The 14,285-nt window shown below is 44.9% G+C and overlaps 1 protein-coding gene across 3 annotated transcripts in view; it reads right to left on the bottom strand.

Moving 5' to 3' along the window:
* Positions 1 to 14,285, bottom strand: part of SUFU (SUFU negative regulator of hedgehog signaling) — a 99,761-nt gene that overhangs the window by 48,165 nt on the left and 37,311 nt on the right. The gene's annotated exons all lie outside the window — the stretch shown is intronic.

Genomic DNA, 14,285 nt, shown 5'->3' with positions numbered 1-14,285 from the left:
AATCCCATATTCCATAGCTGGTGCATGCCAGAAGGCACACCAGAACCCTGCTGTATGCTGCTGTCCCATACCAGGAAAGGCTAATGCTTGCTTTCTGGGGGAACTAGAAGTAAAACAACCAACCACGACCATTTTCACACCAATTAAAGAATGCTCCATTTGCACACAGATCCTAGAGCACGTGTGCAATAATGCTGCCTAGCCCACTGCCTTGTCCTCAGGTCTTGTGCTTGTCTCACTCCAGGTAGAGCTTTTATAGCACATACAAATAAACAGCCTGGAATCCATATTCTGCCCTCTGACACAGGTATAGTGTCCCAGGGATGAACTGAGTACTGCGTGCCTGCTTCCAAAGTCAGTGGCAAGCACAGAGCCCCTCTCCCCAACCAAGCTCATTGATGAAGGCAGTCTGGGCTGCAGTCCTCACTGTGGTCTCTCCAAAGGCCACACTTAACAGTAGAGCGGGAAGGGATGCCTTGCCCACTGGAGGAGGACTAGGACTTCCATTGCAGACTGGAAAATATTAGTGGTTACTTCAGTTGCTGTCTGTCGAGACTGGAACATCTCACATGATACAGAGCAGGATCCAATTCAGAGAAGTGTTCTCTGCCCTGCAGCTACAAGCAGATGTGGTCCTGGATCTTCACCTAACCTTCCCACATGACCTTCCAAACACATGTCAATAGGACATCTCTTAAATAACTATCTATAGGGCTTATCTGAGAATCCTTGAACGTGGCAGCTTCTGCAGCAGCAAGAGAGAAGCAGCATTTGCCAGTAATTGCAGCTTTGTCCCCAGTCACATTAAACAACAGACACCGAGGAATCGGGTGCTTGCACGTCACTCACCGTGCATCAGCACCACCACGACTGCGTGCACATCCTCTTGGCCAGCAGCAAGTGCAGGATGCTTCGAGGGAGCCATCAGCGGCAGGCAGGTAAACTAATGAGGGTTCTCTCGCAGCTGCTGTAGTTAAAAATACTCGCAATCATCTCACTGATGAGCTAACTCATGCTCACCCATTCCTGGGTTTAATGCAGGGCGTCGTGGGCAACTCGTAGTTTCTCCACCAGGTGTCCCCATTGGTGTGTGTTTGAACATTTATTACATATGCTTTTTCTGATGAATTTCTTGGACAGCTCATTTGATTAAGAATTAAAATAAACTCCAAATACCATAAGGAACTTGGCCCGAAAAACGAGGCATGTAGCAGAAGTGTTGTGATAAGTAAGGGAATGTTTTCCTTAGTTAAAATTAGGAAAGAAAACATAGCAAATGCAAGCTGCTTGAAAGAAAGAGTTTATCGTTATGTACACTGAATTACAGGCTTTCAGCTCTGCAACTGAAAGGAGTAGTTCAGATATTAATTTACTTTCGGAGTTGGGGAAATATAAGCAGACAGAAATGAAAAACATGATTTTTTTTTTTTTTTAGTATCAAAATTGGATTAAAGAAACAGCACTTAGAATGTTGCAAAGGATCTTGTGATATTTTCCAGGTTAGCCAAAATGTGGCTCATTACTTTTTTTTTTTAAATTATAAAAGCCTCTCAGTCACAGTTTTCAGGAATGAAACAAAGCCACAAAGACCTTATTCTTGGGCCCTGTCTTTATACCACAACATTTTGCCCATCAAATGCTCACACAATTCTATGCTGATCGATCGCTGCATTTCACTGCTGGTGCTGCTTCTCCTGGGAAAGCCCAGCCCGTTTAGAGCAGGTTTTCAAATGCAAATGTCTCTGCTGGAAACCCACCTGTTTATGTCCATGTGAACACTGAACACTTAGAAAATCTCCCTCTCTCTTGCATGCACACGAATACCACAAAATTCACACTGACTACTCAATTAAAACACACAAAAAAATTCTGCAAATAACATGAAGCCAAATTAAAACCTGTAAGAGTGCAAGAAATTCAGAATTACAGCCTGAAACTCAGCGCCTCCTTGCTGCATTGTAACCCATGTGGAATGTAAGATCAGCTCTTGTACAGAGACCACTGCAGCACTGAGGACAGCTTGAATTGCAGGACTTGTAGCCACAGAAACTAAGAAATTACAGAAACAAAGGACTAGATAACCACTTGCTCTTGCCTCATGCTGGAAACACAGGTGAGCATCCTCCCTTCCCACCTTTCACACTCACGTTTTCAAAACAAGACAATCAAAATCTTTCTAAACATTTAAGTTTTAAACAATGTTTTACTCAGAAAATCCTGAAGTTTTCATAAACGATTCCAAAGTAAATTTATAACTAAATTTGTGGCTTTCACGAATGTCGAATTAGAATATAAAATATCCAAATAAATCCTCAAAGTCATCACAGCACAGATCTATGTGAAAAGTCTCCTGTGGTTTTTACACCTTTCTATCATTTGCAGTGCTGTCAATAACACATGCTGTACAACCTGCCTTTCATCCACAAACACGTACAATGTGCTAGTATTTCCTACATGTACATACATATTTCCATAAAACCAAGAGATGAGTAGGCACAGGACACATGCACTCATCTCAGGTACACGAGGAGCACAAACACCTTACAAGGAGCAACACGCTTCAGTTAGGACATGCCTAACAACAGCTTCTTCTGTTCCCAAAAATGCATCCCCGTATCTCCCATACCATGTGGACTAACCGGAGGAACAGCCTGCCACCTCCAAACTAATTTCTGACATCTGTTTTGCACTGCTATGAACCAAGGATGGGACTAGTACCTTCAGTGATAATGATGCCAATATGGGTCTCTCAACAACATTCATGGTTTTATAGCCATACCTCTCAGTACACATTTTGATGCCTACTGCAGATATCAAACGAGACAGCTACACTCACAACTGGAAGCTACTTATATATGAAATACTTGAAAATACAGACATGAAAATAGGTATTAATAAATACGTAAAAGAAACATTGTATGTAAAAATAAAAGATTACAGGAAGACGTTTATGTCCATGGAGCACTGACCCAGTCTGACAGGACTCACTACTACAAGCATCCCCAAACAATTTCTAGTTTTAGGCCAAAACATGACTCCCCTTTCAGATAAGCACAGAACATTCCTTTGCAAATTATCTCAGTTTAGTAAACCTGAAAGTTTACAGTCTCGGCAACAAAGCTGGTTCTGCAAGTATCACATCACACCACCGATGCTGTCCCTGCCCCCGGCCCTCGTAGATTTCGCAACAGCCTCTGCTTTATCCAAGCCCATTAACAGAAACTAAGCATCCAACAGTTTTCACTCTTAACAAGCTCTGCTACGACAACCCTTTTGACCTGCTGTAATGCTGTGCAGATTAGCACCTGTGGCAAAGTTTCTTAATGGTTTTGAGGAAGGACTGAAGCACAACAGCTGTTACAGAAGTCCTTTTGCACTGTATTTCCTAATGAGACAAAATGCATTTGCGTCCAGAATCCAGGAAAAGGTGAGATGGCTTTCAGCAGTAGCTGTGAAAAACCACGGACTTCTACTGAACAAGCACCCTCTCCACCATTACAAGAGGGCAACAATCAGTCTGGGAGCAGCAAATGCCAGGACTCGGGTGTCACGTGCTGCTGCTGCAGACTTCTGCTTCTCTGAACTTTATTACCTGTCTCCACAGCAAAGCCAACAAGAGATGTGACCTGTCCAGGGAAATAATTTTATATAATCGGAAGAGTTTGATGTATTCTTGTAATAGCAAGCCTCAAACCAGCTGGTGCGTTCCCATGCTCAGGAGTAAGCGTGGAGAAGACTTCTATGAATGGGGGAACTACGGATGCTGTCTTCTCTGTGGGTGAGCATGTTGTGGATGGACTCACCATAGCCTAAGGAGGAAGGACCTCCGACTAAAGCTTTTACTGCAGCTATGGCATGCACTGGAGGACCCTATCTAGGTTCACTTGTGCCTAAGGTCAAGCGCAACACATCTCCACTCCTCTCCACTGCAGAGGGCACAGTTAGCATTTTTACTCACCTGGTCATTTTTACCATCCTTGTAAAACCAAGTCTCTCCAAGAGCCCTACCACTCTGTTAAGTCTGTTTGACACTGGCCAGCAGGTTCAAACACCATTAGGGTGGCACAGTAAGCCTTTTAGGCTTATGAACAGCATGATTGCATAAGCCTTGTTTCCTTAGGTGAGCACAGCAGAAACAACGGTCATCGGAAAAAGTTACCAGGGAATTGTCAAATCTGTAGGACAGATGGCAAAGCTCAGAAATTATCTAGCCATCAACAGGAGGAATTAAGTAGCAAAGGAACTGAAAGAAAATATGTTAAAAATATTAAATCCAAATGATATTAGTGTATGGATAAATCAGCAAATCCTCAGGAGTAAACAAAGGCTCTGATTTACTGTATCTGAGCTGATTCAGAAGGGACTGCTGTTGAATACTTCTGCCCCACAGTAAACCTGAGCTGGTTACATGTTCCCTCCATGGAAGGAAGAGCTAAGCTACCTGACCTGCCTCAGAATAAATACGTATCCTTCAGCAGTTACCATGGGAGCACTGGATGTGTTGTAAATACACAGGCTTGCTTACAGTAACCTCTTGGACACTTGCACCCTTCCTGCTTGGAAAGGGCACTAACAGGACTTAAACCTAACGCAGCAAGGTGACCCATCCTCACAGATTTGAAAAGGGTTCTTTTTCTGCAAGTTTGTGTTTTAACAAAAACTACTGACTTTTTCTTTTTTTTTTTTTCTCCTTTCTGTTAGGGAATGCTGATTCCATGAAATCAAACTGCTTCATAGGGAGGTATTGATTTCATAAGAACTCAACAAGGAAATCATTAAAACATTTCATTTCAAACATACTATTTTATTTCATAATTTATAATAGCAAATCCAAAGCCTCTCTCTAGCTTTACAAAAATGAGAAGCCTCTAAATTTCCCATAGACCAGCTCTTGTACCATTCTATTATGCAAAAGCAGCATCTATAAGACAGTTATACCAGACCACTCTGTTAAGTTTCCTATATTCTGAAGTCTTTAAAATGTCATTATCCATTTTCTTTTACAGCCCACATAAAGCAGGTGAGGTTCCTTCATGCAGCAATGGTCATAATTCAGCTGCGCAATCTCTCCTAACTTTACTATCCAACTGCTCTATAATGAGAACTGGGGAAATAACTCAGAGGGAACCATTCCACTGTAGACTAGTAAATTTTCTTTGTGTAACATTGCTCATGTATTTTCTTGATGTGCATTCCCCCCCACCTTTACTTTGACTAAATATAGCTGATGCCTAAAGAAATAAAACCAAGTCATATTCTTGGCCTCAAGATGTTTTATAAACAGTGTAATGCATGCAATCTATGGTTAAGAGGTGTTACCTAGCTCTAGAGAGAAACACAGATTACTTCCCACTGTATTTTCAATTTATTTTTTAAACCTGCCCGTTTCGCTTGTATGGAATCCTGCTGGGAGCCCTTATTCCCTGTGGCTATTCAAGGGAGTAAGCTGAAAAGGACAGCAAACTGAGACAAGTACTAGGAGCTAAGAGAGCTCCATCCAAAAGGTGGCCCCAGGCTGAATCTGGGTCCGGGAACACCTCCAAGTGAGCTTGCTACCCTGCACCCAGAGCAGGTGGGAAATAGCTCTTTGGGCTTCTGGGAGACAAATATCTTCTCTGGCACGTGCACGGGGGACTGTATGGAGGAAAACAAGGAGCTGATGCCGTTCTACCAGCAAGGAGACAGCAAGGGAACTTGAAGCATATCTCCTGTCCATGCATGGCCTGGCATACAGTCCCCAGACTAAGTCTGGTTCCGGGGCAGTTTAGACTGCATCACCCTGGTTCATCCAAAGGCTAGAAAATTCCCCTTTCTGACATCGTCACACCATGCAATTCTTTAGATAGATTTTCAAATTAGGAGAATAGATCTGTAGCCTGACCATTCCTCTGTATCTCATGTTCACCTCCTTCGAAATGCCAGCTAAAATCTGCAGGGGTTAAACTGTTCTGACTAATCAGTCAGACAAATCCTTCTGGACAGTATGTTACAGGTTATGAGCTGATACTGCACCGAGTGGGAGAAGCCCTAAGTACGTTAACTACTACTAAGTGTGCTTGGTTTTGGGAAAACAGCCACCCTACTGCATTCATATCCTTCAAAAGCAAGTTTCTGTGTCCCTCTCTTGTTTCTGTGGAAAGCCAGGCCATCATTACGTGGTCACTTTATTCTGGGATATGTGCAAGATGATGCTGAAAGAAACAATCCTGCTTGTCCCCCCGAGAAAGCAGTGGTTACCTGGATCACCCTCTCGAGCCAGTAATGCTGCTTAGCTATGCTAGCACAACACTTGGCACTTCTCTGCTAGCTTGGTCTAAAAAACCATACCCAATAAATTTGCAACAGCGTGGGGCACTGGGGATGCTGGCACGCAAACAAGATGACCACATCCCTCACACAAGCCAGACCTACATTATCTGCATCACTCAGCGGCTTGAAAACTCGCTGCTCTTAAGGGGTACAAACCTGCATTTTGTATTCAATCTCAGCTAAACTGCAGGCAGCAAGTCACAGACGTCAGTCCGCATAACTCAGAGAAATTCCGTATTTGAGGGCAGAGCAAACAAGGATTTCGACTCCATGACTTATGGGTGCAGGAATGTTAAAAAGGCCCCCAAGTGAGTTCCTGACCAGCATGACAGTGATGCAGCCAGACGTTTAAATTGAATGCAGCTTATCCTATACTTACAGAAACAATGTAATTTATTGCGCTGCTATTACCCCATGCATGGTCTGTGTAATTTATTATATAAATGTATTTTCTCCAACACATTTTTAATATTCAGTCTGGCTTTGTTAAAAAAAAAGGTAATCTGGCAATCTGTCACAAATAAGATTTGATGCTGTTTTTCAGTACCATTTTGCAGACTGAACAGCTAGAATTAATCGAGAGAAACTAAGGGCAGATGCAGAATCCAACACTGAAATGTATTAGCTGTATTTTTCACCAGAGCTACGTAATACATTTCTAACTAGCTCAATAACGGATATAAGCAAGCATACAAAGACGTAGCTATAACAAACCAATACAAAAGCTAAAGGTGAAAATCATGTCTAAATATCTCAAAGTAATACTGTTATTGCAACTCATTGTATAGATGCAAATTAAAAAAAACAGCATATAAAGAAAAAGACTTTATTTAGACTCATTTGCCAGCCACATTTAATTAAGATAATCCATGGATAATCAAATTAATGCTAAATTCAGTCATCTGCTTAGTTTCCTAACCTACAAAGGACTGCACACATGGATTGGTAAAGGGGAAAAACAATTGTGATACAATCTGTGGGACCCGCTGGCAGTTAGTTTATAATTTCAAGTCAAGCTGAACGTGTTTTAAGAATATACAAGGAATTAATAGAATCCAAGCCATGATATATTTGTACTACATTAAAAAAATGCTTTTCCTCCCTGTTTTTCTTTTTCAGTTCAGCTTTGCTACCCCTTATCTTCTGTCTGGGAAACAGGAACTGCCCCAGCCCGGGCACTCCAAAGAGGTGCAAATTCACGCGGTGCTGCTGCCTGCTGCAGACATGCAGCATAGACAAGATGCCTTAGGAAGAATTAAATCCCTGGAGTACAATTAAACAATAGCTCCACTGCAGGGATTCAAATTAGGCTTTTAGAAACAAGAGGCCTAGGCAAAAGGTTCTTTTAAAAAAAAAAAAAAAATAGTGTGGAAAAACCAGATTATCAGTACTGTAAGGACTGCTTGACCTCTGGGCTTTGAAGACAGTTTCAGAAAGCAGAAGTATGATGCAGATTTTTTTAAAAAATTGATCAGCAGGTTGAAAATACAAAGTTGATTACTGCACAGCTCCAGGGTGTTAAGTCTGGAAAATAAACGAGCCTCTCAGAAGAGCCCCATCAATTTATGCAAGCATATATAAACTTATTTGATCATTTAAGTCTCCTGGACTGAAAGACAGATGAAGGGCCTCCCATGCCTTCCCAGGGTACATCACCAGCAGGACATCGTTATGCCTCACTCCTCCATGCCCATTCAGAGCCGTCACTCACCCCTACTGGCAGTGGGATGGTGGAAAATGTGTCTCGCTGTACTGCGGCTTCCACTGATGGAGCTGCAAATGCTGCTTTTCTTATTACAAAATAGATCCCATGCACCCGGCTACCTTATGTGACATTGCAGAATGTAATATTTTAGCTGAAAAACAAATGCTAAAATGCTATCATAAAATCATCAGTTTGGTTCTGGGCCTCCTCTACCTCTTCTGTTTTCCAGGACATTTCTTTCCATCCCTTACACATCTGCGTGTCTGGCTCGCTCCTTCTCCCTGCCCATCTCTACGCACGTATACAATTTCCATGACTGCAGCCTCCGAGAATTTCTCACGCAGGCTCCCAGCGAGTGACTCCCGTGCCCAGGGCACGCTCCCACCCTCTGCGAGCAGTGGGCCCCCTGTCCTCTCCCTGACTCCGTACAGCCTGCTCCGCCAGCCACCTCCTCCCACGCTTCCTCTCCTTCCCACAACTTCATTCAGCTCCTCCACGGCTGCTCCTTACAGCCTTCTCCAGCCCTTGCAGTCAGCAGAGGCAGGAGCTGGCACATCCATCACACTTGGCATCCCCTTGGCATTAGCACTGCCCGGGGCAGGATGCACCTCCCGCCTTGCTTTTGTAACAACACAGTTCTCACCTATCTACAGATTTATCTGCATGGCTCCCTCCCACAGGGAGGGAAGGCTGGAGGAAGGACTTACCTGGCACTGCTGAGTATGGTGGAGAAAGAAAATGAACACAGATGCAAGTTGCTCCTTCACAGCCCCACAAAACTCTCCTGCTTCAAGCCCTTGCTCCTCTATACCCTGTCACTCAGACCCATCGCTCTTGGGTGCTGCAGGACTGGGCTGCTTTCACCTCCTCCAATAGGCAAGTGGGACAATCTTCTCCTTACCCTCTCCATCCCCCAGCCCAGCAACAGCAAGGGAGCAGAAATGACGCAAATCCCAAGCTCCAGGCCAGGCAAGAGACCCTTCCACCTCTGTCCAGCTGCACTGCCACCAGCTTTCTGCATCCTTCACCTGAACAAGACACGTTTTACAGCTCCCCTTCAAAGGATAGTATTAATAGCTTCAATAGTTTCAGAAACTGAATAGCCTCAGGATGGGGTGGAGGCCCAGGAGCGAGAAAGGATGTTATACAGCAGGATCTCCTGTCAGATAAGGACTCAGCTCAAAATAGGTATTTAATGACAGTTTATTTACAGATTACATGGTCCCACGTGTCCAATTTGAAGAGATACTTGCCTTTCATTTAAAAAAGCTTATCCTGTGCTCTGGCACGTGAAAGCCACAATGTTTTACGGTTACCTGAATGTTTCCCAGCCAGGTGCAACTAGAACAAAGCAAGGTGTCTTCAGCAAGGGAAGAGAACTGCATCAGGAGAAAAAAAAACTTTTTTTCTTGCTTTTAGACCTCCTACATACTTGCGCATGTGCAAGCCACCAAGAAGGATGGATGCTTGGATGGACACAGGAGCACCAACAGACCGTACAGTCACTTGTGTTCTTCCCCTAGATATCTACCTATGAGATGTTTCTGTTGAAGAGCTTTCAAGGAGCTTGAAAGGGAAGCAAAGGCAATATCCTTCTCCGAAGGATCCAAAGAAGATGCGAGCAGCTTCTTTTAATAGCCTTCACAGTACAGATGTCTGACAGGACTGCTAGATTGCACTAGGGTATCCCTTTTAGCAAAAATTACTCAAGAAAGGGCAAGAACGGGGAGACGGTCTGTGAGAAAACACCTACGGAGCTATCACATTGGAATCTCTTCAGAAAAAGAGTTCTAGTTACCCAGGCATTAGTTCTGGGTCTTATAATGGACAGGAAGGGAGGGGTCTTTGAGAGTGCACTGTAGCGTTTTTCTCAGTGGTTGATTATTTTCTCTTAAATTTTCAGGAATTTAAAGCTTGCACAGGCCAAACTTTTGTTTTACTTTGGCAAAGCAGGAGGCCGAAGGGCAGGAAACAGAGGAACTTTGTATTCACACATATTTGTGTAAAATATCAGTTACACATTGAGCTCTACCAATGCATTACAGTAGTGCAAGAGGAAACACACAAACTTAGTCCAAGAGCTATACTTATGGTTTAAACGCAAAATGGCCAGCCTGTTCATGGAGCACCTTTTGAAACGTCATCCCAAGTGTTCCAAGATGATTCCTTTAAGCCCCTAATTTTAAACCAAAAAGCAGGAGAGTCCACTTTCCACAGGCTCTGGGCTGCCTGCAGCCTCTGAATATACTCTCCCAGTTTCGTCTTCCCCACCAAGAACAAAACGCTTCCCCTGCTGTGCCCATTTGCTGCCTCCTGGCTGAGCAGGCTGCTGCAAAGGATCTTTGCATCTGAGGCTGTCAGAAGATGGTCTGTAATGAGCTCCATGTACTGCCACTCTCACAGGCAGAGTGGGTTAGTCAGAAAGCACAGTTTGAGCACCACTTGCTGCACAGATCTTCAATAGAAAGCGTAAGAAGGTGGATATGTAACAGTGAACCCAACTTCCAGCTCAGTCCACTCTTCTCTGCAGTTTCATCTAACATGGGCTTGGCAGCCATCAAGGGAAAAAACAGTCCTTTTCACAGTACATGTAACCTTCAAAGTCTCCTCTATGCATCCCAAACAATTGCACACAGGCAGCAAGAGAGGATGCTCCTGCAACTGCAGAACAATCCCTCTGTGTTGTGGCTTTCAGCTCCTCGATAGGAGGAGGCAACACTGTTCTGTGCAGAAGCTTTTAACTATTAAAGCGGCTGCTTCCGTTTCCCAGGAAGGCCGGGTGGGACAAAGACCTCATATATAAGATGCCAAAGGACCTCACACCAGCAGGAGGGGGAGTTTTCTGCCTTCCCCGAGCTGTTTCCTTTGTCTTGCACTCCTCCTTCAGTACAGGGGACAGAGCCTTTGTCCGAGGCTGGGCTGACTGTGTGCAGCTTCTCTCCTGCTTCCTTATTGCAGGAGTCAGAGATGCTCTTCTTAACAGGGCCTGCTGCTACCCAGCATGTCGGCTCCTCCTTACCCTCCTGCAGAAGGGAGGCTCTGGGTAGGATGGAGAAAAGGCTTCCTGCAGAGAGCTCGGCTCCCCTCCACTTCGGGCAGAAAACACTAGCAAGATCAGTTCTGATCTTGAACTGCGGCCACTCAGCATAAACACCTGCTAGGGGCCAGCATCCAAGCATCCCAGGGCACAGGGCCTGCTGGCTGTCCTCCTACCACTTCGGCTGTTGCAGCAGCCTTGCACGGAGATGCGTCACACAGCTTCCTCTGGGTCTCCATGCCTGTTTCTTTCCTCCCTCTCCCAGTGGCAGCCTGCATGCAGTATGAAGGCTAAAACAACTTGTGCATTTATAAATGCAACCGTGTATCAGATTTACAACTGTTGCTGCTCTGTCCATCCCTGACATTGGGGAGCAGCCTCAGGGCATGTGGACTGATTCAAAGCACAGAGAGAAGACTGATCTTTTTTCCCCCTTTTTTTTTTCTTTTTTAAAATAAACCAACTGAATGAACTGTACTGAACAGCTGAAAAGCAACGAGCCAAGTTCACTTCTCAGGCAGAAACAGGACATGAGTTGACAGAATTAAAAGGGACAGCATCAGTTGAAATTTAGCCAACTCAAACTGGGCCTAAACCTACTATATCTAAATTCCAGTAGCAGCTAAAAACAAGCCTTCTCTTTTAGGCAGTGTTGTGATCCCTTGCTTACTGCCTAGAAATACTATGCAATCAGTAAAGCACCCCAGGGAAGACAGCTTTCCTTCTATTTCAACAATGTCTTTTATAAGGAACAAAGACTTTCTGTGCCTCTGCTCCTGGCACAGTCTCTCCATGCCTTAGTGTCAACCTACCCTTTGGGGCCGGAGAAAGTCAGAGACCTGTTCTCAGCTGAGAGCTACAAGTCGGAGAGACAATAGTGGCTTCCACAACAAGGCACAGGAAGTACCCAGCCTGACTCATGAGTCCAGACAAACTGCAGGAGAGAAAAAAGCCTGAACTTATGAGGTTAGACAAGTAGAGAAGAAAAGGCTTTAATTTATATTACGTAACTAGCTCACTGACAACATAACCCATAGACTTTTCATCCTCCAAGTTGAATGAGAGCACAGGTGTCTTTGGAAACTCCTGGGTTCCCAGTCATGCTTTCCTACCGCTGAACTGCAGACTGGGAGGAACCTGCCCGGTCCAGGTTCACACCACCAGTGCTGATGAAGCAAAAGACAATGTCACACAGCAGTGGTGTTGGTCCCCTCCTCTCAAGTTCCTGAGAAAGCGCCCAGCACTTTTTAAGCCTGGCCAGAGGGTTGCAGGGGCTTTTCTATCACCATAGCAAAAGAAATTTTGTGGAGAACAGATTCTCCAGTGTGACACAATGTCCTAGCAAGTCCCCAGAAAGGTGAGGGAGTTGCTACCCACCAAAACCAGCAAGAGCTAAATAACTGCCAGTTTGTCTCATCAGCGGCTGAAGAAGTGACAGTGCTCCAAGGCAAAGGGCAGGACTGAGCCTGGCACTGGGGTGCCTCCAGTATTACAAAGGGGCAGCACCCTGCCTATTCTGAACAGACAGAGAAGTGAAGTTAATTTAATCAGCCAAAATCTAAGGTCATGCAACTCCATTTATGCTGCCAGGAAGAAGGAGAATAGGGGCACACCACCTGCACGGTAGCATAACAGCACTCAGCAGCATTCACAGCTGTATTTCTGCTCTATGCTAGTTTACAACCCATAGCTGAAACCACTCTGAGACAGGACTCAGAGGAAGACAGGCCACCAGGTGCGCACTAGTTCACAGCCTAGGAAGCCTCAGCCACAGCCAGGGCCACTGCAAAGTTCCTCTCTAATGACTGCCAAGGCTGTGCCTCGGTACGCAGCAACAAAATGGAGCTGAGTGTGTTTCCCTGCCTCACAAACAAAAATAAAAGCATTGGACTCTGAAGGTCCCCAAAATTAGTCATACAAACAGACAAATAATACTAAGCTTTGCAAATGTGCGGAGAGGAACTGCATTAATCTCATGTAGGGAACTCAGAAGCACCTCTGCATGCTGACCCATGCACCAGTCTCAGCATCACCGGTGCCAAGACCTGTCCTCTCCTTCCTTTCCAAGTGAAAGGCTCCCTCCGCCAAAGAGCCTGGATGTTGCAGATGGTCAATATTGCTATGCTTATTCCCTACAGACCCCTGCTAGGTGTCGGCAAGACCATCTTAACATTAAAAGCAGGCACTGGAAGTTTACAGGTTCTTTGAGAGGGGAAAAAGAAGAGTTGTAACGTCTTTCAAAGAGCTCTGCTGGACCAAACCCGGAAGAGCCACAGAAAAAAACCAAAATGGATTAGAGAAGAAAGTTTGATGCCAAAGACTAAACAGTGAGAAGGCTTCTTGCGACTTGCCACGTGAGTAAAGTGGATAGGTGTCTAGCTGCCCCATCCTTCAAGCGCACTCAAAGAAAAAAAACACATAAAGCCACACTGCAACACTAATGTCTCTCCTCCAAGAGCTCAGATACACACTCAAGTTAGCATAGGTTACAACTGCACACGCAGGCTGAGGCTGACATGAGGCAAGCTGTCATCTCTTGTGCTGCAAACGAAGGGTTTTCTGCAACTGGCACTGCCTCGTGTCAGCTGATGGGCGCGCGCACACACACACACACACAGTGAGCAGAGCTGCTATAGCAGGATGAGCCTCATCTGGCAGGACATGCAACAGGTATTGGGCATCCAGCTTTGGGCAGGGCAGTGTGATCAGATAGTGCCAGCAGGCAAGTTTCAACCCTTGAGCATCCCGAGCAGTAACAGCAACAAGATGGTAAGAGTAAATCCAGTCCCAGCTTCAATGTTTTCTCTGCACAACCCTGGGAGAATACTTCAAGAGAAGACACATTTATGTTCCTACAAAATGTCTCCTCTTAGAGTCATCCTTTCTGCAGACAGAAACATTTCCCATGAGGTCTCTTCAGTGTTGTCTGTCTGATCGGCATCTTTTCAGAGAGATGCTTCTCTCTGGATTACTAGCAGTGCTGCATAAGCTTTATTTGTCATCTACAGGGGGGAGTAAAAAGGGCCGGGTCCATCTGCAACCAGCACTTTGGTGCAATGCCTATCAGGACAATTTACAAGAGTTGTATTTGGCAGTTCCCTCCCCAACAACTTCAGAGCCTCCAGCCAGCTCTGGGATAAGCCAGCAACAGGTTGGAGACCAAAGCACGAGCTCGATAGCTGCCTGTCATGCCCAGCATGTCAGCCAACTGCTCTGCACACAAGCAACCAGTTT

The sequence above is a fragment of the Harpia harpyja genome, chromosome 10, assembly GCF_026419915.1.
Source record: "Harpia harpyja isolate bHarHar1 chromosome 10, bHarHar1 primary haplotype, whole genome shotgun sequence".
Lineage (NCBI taxonomy): Eukaryota > Metazoa > Chordata > Aves > Accipitriformes > Accipitridae > Harpia > Harpia harpyja.
This window is presented reverse-complemented; position numbering and strand designations above follow the sequence as displayed.